Source organism: Carassius carassius, unplaced genomic scaffold (assembly GCF_963082965.1).
Source record: "Carassius carassius unplaced genomic scaffold, fCarCar2.1 SCAFFOLD_60, whole genome shotgun sequence".
Lineage (NCBI taxonomy): Eukaryota > Metazoa > Chordata > Actinopteri > Cypriniformes > Cyprinidae > Carassius > Carassius carassius.
In genome coordinates this window covers 52,501-60,000 of record NW_026775084.1, presented here as the reverse complement: position 1 = coordinate 60,000, position 7,500 = coordinate 52,501, and the positions used below count along the sequence as shown (strand labels likewise).

The window sequence follows — 7,500 nt, the reverse complement described above, 5'->3', positions numbered from 1 at the left end:
CCAGTCTTAGAAAACCGAAACAGGTTTGGGCCTGTTTAGTAGTTTTGGAACTTTTCATTAATTGTCTAATAATCTAGCAAAAAAAAAAAAAAAAAAAAAGAGTCAATGCCCAGTCTTAGAAAACCGAAACAGGTTTGGGCCTGGTTAGTACTTTTGGAAATTTTCAGTAATTATGTAATAAATTTGCAAAAAAAAAAATTAAATAAATAAAGAGTCAATGCCCAATCTCAGAATCTAAGCAGGTTTGGGCCCAGTTAGTACTTGGATGGGAGACTGCTTGGAAATACCGATTATAGTGGCTGATCTTTAAATAGCCCTCTCTTTGCAGCCTCTTTGCAGCCTCCTTCGCTTACGGCCATACCAGCCTGGCTATGCCCGATCTCGTCTGATCTCGGAAGCTAAGCAGGTTTGGGCCTGGTTAGTACTTGGATGGGAGACCGCCTGGGAATACCAGGTGCTGTAAGCTTTTAGGTTTCCTTCTCTACTTATATAATGCACTGGCGGTTATAGTGGCTGATCTTTAAATAGCCCTCTCTTTGCAGCCCAGTACTTTTGGAATTTTTCAGTAATTATCTAAGAGTTTTGCATAAATAAAAAAAAAAAAAAAAAAAAAGAGTCAATGCCCAGTCTTAGAAAACCGAAACAGGTTTGGGCCTGTTTAGTAGTTTTGGAACTTTTCACTAATTGTCTAATAATCTAGCAAAAAAAAAAAAAAAAAAAAAGAGTCAATGCCCAGTCTTAGAAAACCGAAACAGGTTTGGGCCTGGTTAGTACTTTTGGAAATTTTCAGTAATTATGTAATAAATTTGCAAAAAAAAAATTTAAATAAATAAAGAGTCAATGCCCAATCTCAGAATCTAAGCAGGTTTGGGCCCAGTTAGTACTTGGATGGGAGACTGCTTGGAAATACCGATTATAGTGGCTGATCTTTAAATAGCCCTCTCTTTGCAGCCTCCTTCGCTTACGGCCATACCAGCCTGGCTATGCCCGATCTCGTCTGATCTCGGAAGCTAAGCAGGTTTGGGCCTGGTTAGTACTTGGATGGGAGACCGCCTGGGAATACCAGGTGCTGTAAGCTTTTAGGTTTCCTTCTCTACTTATATAATGCACTGGCGGTTATAGTGGCTGATCTTTAAATAGCCCTCTCTTTGCAGCCCAGTACTTTTGGAATTTTTCAGTAATTATCTAAGAGTTTTGCATAAATAAAAAAAAAAAAAAAAAAAAGAGTCAATGCCCAGTCTTAGAAAACCGAAACAGGTTTGGGCCTGTTTAGTAGTTTTGGAACTTTTCACTAATTGTCTAATAATCTAGCAAAAAAAAAAAAAAAAAAAAAAAGAGTCAATGCCCAGTCTTAGAAAACCGAAACAGGTTTGGGCCTGTTTAGTAGTTTTGGAACTTTTCATTAATTGTCTAATAATCTAGCAAAAAAAAAAAAAAAAAAAAAGAGTCAATGCCCAGTCTTAGAAAACCGAAACAGGTTTGGGCCTGGTTAGTACTTTTGGAAATTTTCAGTAATTATGTAATAAATTTGCAAAAAAAAAATTTAAATAAATAAAGAGTCAATGCCCAATCTCAGAATCTAAGCAGGTTTGGGCCCAGTTAGTACTTGGATGGGAGACTGCTTGGAAATACCGATTATAGTGGCTGATCTTTAAATAGCCCTCTCTTTGCAGCCTCCTTCGCTTACGGCCATACCAGCCTGGCTATGCCCGATCTCGTCTGATCTCGGAAGCTAAGCAGGTTTGGGCCTGGTTAGTACTTGGATGGGAGACCGCCTGGGAATACCAGGTGCTGTAAGCTTTTAGGTTTCCTTCTCTACTTATATAATGCACTGGCGGTTATAGTGGCTGATCTTTAAATAGCCCTCTCTTTGCAGCCCAGTACTTTTGGAATTTTTCAGTAATTATCTAAGAGTTTTGCATAAATAAAAAAAAAAAAAAAAAAAAAAGAGTCAATGCCCAGTCTTAGAAAACCGAAACAGGTTTGGGCCTGTTTAGTAGTTTTGGAACTTTTCACTAATTGTCTAATAATCTAGCAAAAAAAAAAAAAAAAAAAAAGAGTCAATGCCCAGTCTTAGAAAACCGAAACAGGTTTGGGCCAGGTTAGTACTTTTGGAAATTTTCAGTAATTATGTAATAAATTTGAAAAATTTTTTTTAAATAAATAAAGAGTCAATGCCCAATCTCAGAATCTAAGCAGGTTTGGGCCCAGTTAGTACTTGGATGGGAGACTACCTGGAAATACCGATTATAGTGGCTGATCTTTAAATAGCCCTCTCTTTGCAGCCTCGTTCGCTTACGGCCATACCAGCATGGCTATGCCCGATCTCGTCTGATCTCGGAAGCTAAGCAGGTTTGGGCCTGGTTAGTACTTGGATGGGAGACCGCCTGGGAATACCAGGTGCTGTAAGCTTTTAGGTTTCCTTCTCTACTTATATAATGCACTGGCAGTTATAGTGGCTGATCTTTAAATAGCCCTCTCTTTGCAGCCTCCTTCGCTTACGGCCATACCAGCCTGGCTATGCCCGATCTCGTCTGATCTCGGAAGCTAAGCAGGTTTGGGCCTGGTTAGTACTTGGATGGGAGACCGCCTGGGAATACCAGGTGCTGTAAGCTTTTAGGTTTCCTTCTCTACTTATATAATGCACTGGCGGTTATAGTGGCTGATCTTTAAATAGCCCTCTCTTTGCAGCCCAGTACTTTTGGAATTTTTCAGTAATTATCTAAGAGTTTTGCATAAATAAAAAAAAAAAAAAAAAAAAAGAGTCAATGCCCAGTCTTAGAAAACCGAAACAGGTTTGGGCCTGTTTAGTAGTTTTGGAACTTTTCATTAATTGTCTAATAATCTAGCAAAAAAAAAAAAAAAAAAAAAGAGTCAATGCCCAGTCTTAGAAAACCGAAACAGGTTTGGGCCTGGTTAGTACTTTTGGAAATTTTCAGTAATTATGTAATAAATTTGCAAAAAAAAAAATTAAATAAATAAAGAGTCAATGCCCAATCTCAGAATCTAAGCAGGTTTGGGCCCAGTTAGTACTTGGATGGGAGACTGCTTGGAAATACCGATTATAGTGGCTGATCTTTAAATAGCCCTCTCTTTGCAGCCTCTTTGCAGCCTCCTTCGCTTACGGCCATACCAGCCTGGCTATGCCCGATCTCGTCTGATCTCGGAAGCTAAGCAGGTTTGGGCCTGGTTAGTACTTGGATGGGAGACCGCCTGGGAATACCAGGTGCTGTAAGCTTTTAGGTTTCCTTCTCTACTTATATAATGCACTGGCGGTTATAGTGGCTGATCTTTAAATAGCCCTCTCTTTGCAGCCCAGTACTTTTGGAATTTTTCAGTAATTATCTAAGAGTTTTGCATAAATAAAAAAAAAAAAAAAAAAAAAGAGTCAATGCCCAGTCTTAGAAAACCGAAACAGGTTTGGGCCTGTTTAGTAGTTTTGGAACTTTTCACTAATTGTCTAATAATCTAGCAAAAAAAAAAAAAAAAAAAAAGAGTCAATGCCCAGTCTTAGAAAACCGAAACAGGTTTGGGCCTGGTTAGTACTTTTGGAAATTTTCAGTAATTATGTAATAAATTTGCAAAAAAAAAATTTAAATAAATAAAGAGTCAATGCCCAATCTCAGAATCTAAGCAGGTTTGGGCCCAGTTAGTACTTGGATGGGAGACTGCTTGGAAATACCGATTATAGTGGCTGATCTTTAAATAGCCCTCTCTTTGCAGCCTCCTTCGCTTACGGCCATACCAGCCTGGCTATGCCCGATCTCGTCTGATCTCGGAAGCTAAGCAGGTTTGGGCCTGGTTAGTACTTGGATGGGAGACCGCCTGGGAATACCAGGTGCTGTAAGCTTTTAGGTTTCCTTCTCTACTTATATAATGCACTGGCGGTTATAGTGGCTGATCTTTAAATAGCCCTCTCTTTGCAGCCCAGTACTTTTGGAATTTTTCAGTAATTATCTAAGAGTTTTGCATAAATAAAAAAAAAAAAAAAAAAAAGAGTCAATGCCCAGTCTTAGAAAACCGAAACAGGTTTGGGCCTGTTTAGTAGTTTTGGAACTTTTCACTAATTGTCTAATAATCTAGCAAAAAAAAAAAAAAAAAAAAAAAGAGTCAATGCCCAGTCTTAGAAAACCGAAACAGGTTTGGGCCTGTTTAGTAGTTTTGGAACTTTTCATTAATTGTCTAATAATCTAGCAAAAAAAAAAAAAAAAAAAAAGAGTCAATGCCCAGTCTTAGAAAACCGAAACAGGTTTGGGCCTGGTTAGTACTTTTGGAAATTTTCAGTAATTATGTAATAAATTTGCAAAAAAAAAATTTAAATAAATAAAGAGTCAATGCCCAATCTCAGAATCTAAGCAGGTTTGGGCCCAGTTAGTACTTGGATGGGAGACTGCTTGGAAATACCGATTATAGTGGCTGATCTTTAAATAGCCCTCTCTTTGCAGCCTCCTTCGCTTACGGCCATACCAGCCTGGCTATGCCCGATCTCGTCTGATCTCGGAAGCTAAGCAGGTTTGGGCCTGGTTAGTACTTGGATGGGAGACCGCCTGGGAATACCAGGTGCTGTAAGCTTTTAGGTTTCCTTCTCTACTTATATAATGCACTGGCGGTTATAGTGGCTGATCTTTAAATAGCCCTCTCTTTGCAGCCCAGTACTTTTGGAATTTTTCAGTAATTATCTAAGAGTTTTGCATAAATAAAAAAAAAAAAAAAAAAAAAAGAGTCAATGCCCAGTCTTAGAAAACCGAAACAGGTTTGGGCCTGTTTAGTAGTTTTGGAACTTTTCACTAATTGTCTAATAATCTAGCAAAAAAAAAAAAAAAAAAAAAGAGTCAATGCCCAGTCTTAGAAAACCGAAACAGGTTTGGGCCAGGTTAGTACTTTTGGAAATTTTCAGTAATTATGTAATAAATTTGAAAAAATTTTTTTAAATAAATAAAGAGTCAATGCCCAATCTCAGAATCTAAGCAGGTTTGGGCCCAGTTAGTACTTGGATGGGAGACTACCTGGAAATACCGATTATAGTGGCTGATCTTTAAATAGCCCTCTCTTTGCAGCCTCGTTCGCTTACGGCCATACCAGCATGGCTATGCCCGATCTCGTCTGATCTCGGAAGCTAAGCAGGTTTGGGCCTGGTTAGTACTTGGATGGGAGACCGCCTGGGAATACCAGGTGCTGTAAGCTTTTAGGTTTCCTTCTCTACTTATATAATGCACTGGCAGTTATAGTGGCTGATCTTTAAATAGCCCTCTCTTTGCAGCCTCCTTCGCTTACGGCCATACCAGCCTGGCTATGCCCGATCTCGTCTGATCTCGGAAGCTAAGCAGGTTTGGGCCTGGTTAGTACTTGGATGGGAGACAGCCTGGGAATACCAGGTGCTGTAAGCTTTTAGGTTTCCTTCTCTACTTATATAATGCACTGGCGGTTATAGTGGCTGATCTTTAAATAGCCCTCTCTTTGCAGCCCAGTACTTTTGGAATTTTTCAGTAATTATCTAAGAGTTTTGCATAAGTAAAAAAAAAAAAAAAAAAAAAGAGTCAATGCCCAGTCTTAGAAAACCGAAACAGGTTTGGGCCTGTTTAGTAGTTTTGGAACTTTTCACTAATTGTCTAATAATCTAGCAAAAAAAAAAAAAAAAAAAAAGAGTCAATGCCAAGTATTAGAAAACCGAAACAGGTTTGGGCCTGTTTAGTAGTTTTGGAACTTTTCATTAATTGTCTAATAATCCAGCAAAAAAAAAAAAAAAAAAAAAAGAGTCAATGCCAAGTATTAGAAAACCGAAACAGGTTTGGGCCTGTTTAGTAGTTTTGGAACTTTTCACTAATTGTCTAATAATCTAGCAAAAAAAAAAAAAAAAAAAAAGAGTCAATGCCCAGTCTTAGAAAACCGAAACAGGTTTGGGCCTGGTTAGTACTTTTGGAAATTTTCAGTAATTATGTAATAAATTTGCAAAAAAAAAAATTAAATAAATAAAGAGTCAATGCCCAATCTCAGAATCTAAGCAGGTTTGGGCCCAGTTAGTACTTGGATGGGAGACTGCTTGGAAATACCGATTATAGTGGCTGATCTTTAAATAGCCCTCTCTTTGCAGCCTCCTTCGCTTACGGCCATACCAGCCTGGCTATGCCCGATCTCGTCTGATCTCGGAAGCTAAGCAGGTTTGGGCCTGGTTAGTACTTGGATGGGAGACCGCCTGGGAATACCAGGTGCTGTAAGCTTTTAGGTTTCCTTCTCTACTTATATAATGCACTGGCGGTTATAGTGGCTGATCTTTAAATAGCCCTCTCTTTGCAGCCCAGTACTTTTGGAATTTTTCAGTAATTATCTAAGAGTTTTGCATAAATAAAAAAAAAAAAAAAAAAAAAGAGTCAATGCCCAGTCTTAGAAAACCGAAACAGGTTTGGGCCTGTTTAGTAGTTTTGGAACTTTTCACTAATTGTCTAATAATCTAGCAAAAAAAAAAAAAAAAAAAAAAAGAGTCAATGCCCAGTCTTAGAAAACCGAAACAGGTTTGGGCCTGTTTAGTAGTTTTGGAACTTTTCATTAATTGTCTAATAATCTAGCAAAAAAAAAAAAAAAAAAAAAAGAGTCAATGCCCAGTCTTAGAAAACCGAAACAGGTTTGGGCCAGGTTAGTACTTTTGGAAATTTTCAGTAATTATGTAATAAATTTGCAAAAAAATTTTTAAATAAATAAAGAGTCAATGCCCAATCTCAGAATCTAAGCAGGTTTGGGCCCAGTTAGTACTTGGATGGGAGACTACCTGGAAATACCGATTATAGTGGCAGATCTTTAAATAGCCCTCTCTTTGCAGCCTCGTTCGCTTACGGCCATACCAGCATGGCTATGCCCGATCTCGTCTGATCTCGGAAGCTAAGCAGGTTTGGGCCTGGTTAGTACTTGGATGGGAGACCGCCTGGGAATACCAGGTGCTGTAAGCTTTTAGGTTTCCTTCTCTACTTATATAATGCACTGGCAGTTATAGTGGCTGATCTTTAAATAGCCCTCTCTTTGCAGCCTCCTTCGCTTACGGCCATACCAGCCTGGCTATGGCCGATCTCGTCTGATCTCGGAAGCTAAGCAGGTTTGGGCCTGGTTAGTACTTGGATGGGAGACCGCCTGGGAATACCAGGTGCTGTAAGCTTTTAGGTTTCCTTCTCTACTTATATAATGCACTGGCGGTTATAGTGGCTGATCTTTAAATAGCCCTCTCTTTGCAGCCCAGTACTTTTGGAATTTTTCAGTAATTATCTAAGAGTTTTGCATAAATAAAAAAAAGAAAAAAAAAAAAGAGTCAATGCCCAGTCTTAGAAAACCGAAACAGGTTTGGGCCTGTTTAGTAGTTTTGGAACTTTTCACTAATTGTCTAATAATCTAGCAAAAAAAAAAAAAAAAAAAAAGAGTCAATGCCAAGTATTAGAAAACCGAAACAGGTTTGGGCCTGTTTAGTAGTTTTGGAACTTTTCATTAATTGTCTAATAATCCAGCAAAAAAAAAAAA

At 38.4% G+C, this 7,500-nt stretch overlaps 13 non-coding genes across 13 annotated transcripts; all 13 read left to right on the top strand.

Moving 5' to 3' along the window:
- The first annotated feature begins 347 nt into the window (after positions 1-347).
- Positions 348-466, top strand: LOC132135053 (5S ribosomal RNA). The gene has a single exon (XR_009430017.1). It is a non-coding gene; the product is annotated as a 5S ribosomal RNA (ribosomal RNA).
- A 493-nt stretch (positions 467-959) lies between these two features.
- Positions 960-1,078, top strand: LOC132135041 (5S ribosomal RNA). Its single transcript, XR_009430006.1, has one exon. It is a non-coding gene; the product is annotated as a 5S ribosomal RNA (ribosomal RNA).
- A 603-nt stretch (positions 1,079-1,681) lies between these two features.
- Positions 1,682-1,800, top strand: LOC132135029 (5S ribosomal RNA). The gene has a single exon (XR_009429995.1). It is a non-coding gene; the product is annotated as a 5S ribosomal RNA (ribosomal RNA).
- A 493-nt stretch (positions 1,801-2,293) lies between these two features.
- Positions 2,294-2,412, top strand: LOC132135604 (5S ribosomal RNA). Its single transcript, XR_009430540.1, has one exon. It is a non-coding gene; the product is annotated as a 5S ribosomal RNA (ribosomal RNA).
- Positions 2,413-2,496: 84 nt separating this feature from the next.
- On the top strand, positions 2,497-2,615 carry LOC132135018 (5S ribosomal RNA). The gene has a single exon (XR_009429984.1). It is a non-coding gene; the product is annotated as a 5S ribosomal RNA (ribosomal RNA).
- A 504-nt stretch (positions 2,616-3,119) lies between these two features.
- On the top strand, positions 3,120-3,238 carry LOC132135007 (5S ribosomal RNA). Its single transcript, XR_009429973.1, has one exon. It is a non-coding gene; the product is annotated as a 5S ribosomal RNA (ribosomal RNA).
- A 493-nt stretch (positions 3,239-3,731) lies between these two features.
- Positions 3,732-3,850, top strand: LOC132134995 (5S ribosomal RNA). The gene has a single exon (XR_009429962.1). It is a non-coding gene; the product is annotated as a 5S ribosomal RNA (ribosomal RNA).
- A 603-nt stretch (positions 3,851-4,453) lies between these two features.
- LOC132134983 (5S ribosomal RNA) lies at positions 4,454-4,572 on the top strand. Its single transcript, XR_009429951.1, has one exon. It is a non-coding gene; the product is annotated as a 5S ribosomal RNA (ribosomal RNA).
- Positions 4,573-5,065: 493 nt separating this feature from the next.
- Positions 5,066-5,184, top strand: LOC132135602 (5S ribosomal RNA). Its single transcript, XR_009430538.1, has one exon. It is a non-coding gene; the product is annotated as a 5S ribosomal RNA (ribosomal RNA).
- An 84-nt stretch (positions 5,185-5,268) lies between these two features.
- Positions 5,269-5,387, top strand: LOC132136080 (5S ribosomal RNA). Its single transcript, XR_009430985.1, has one exon. It is a non-coding gene; the product is annotated as a 5S ribosomal RNA (ribosomal RNA).
- Positions 5,388-6,099: 712 nt separating this feature from the next.
- Positions 6,100-6,218, top strand: LOC132134970 (5S ribosomal RNA). The gene has a single exon (XR_009429939.1). It is a non-coding gene; the product is annotated as a 5S ribosomal RNA (ribosomal RNA).
- A 604-nt stretch (positions 6,219-6,822) lies between these two features.
- On the top strand, positions 6,823-6,941 carry LOC132135601 (5S ribosomal RNA). The gene has a single exon (XR_009430537.1). It is a non-coding gene; the product is annotated as a 5S ribosomal RNA (ribosomal RNA).
- An 84-nt stretch (positions 6,942-7,025) lies between these two features.
- LOC132135880 (5S ribosomal RNA) lies at positions 7,026-7,144 on the top strand. Its single transcript, XR_009430798.1, has one exon. It is a non-coding gene; the product is annotated as a 5S ribosomal RNA (ribosomal RNA).
- The last annotated feature ends 356 nt before the right edge of the window (positions 7,145-7,500 follow it).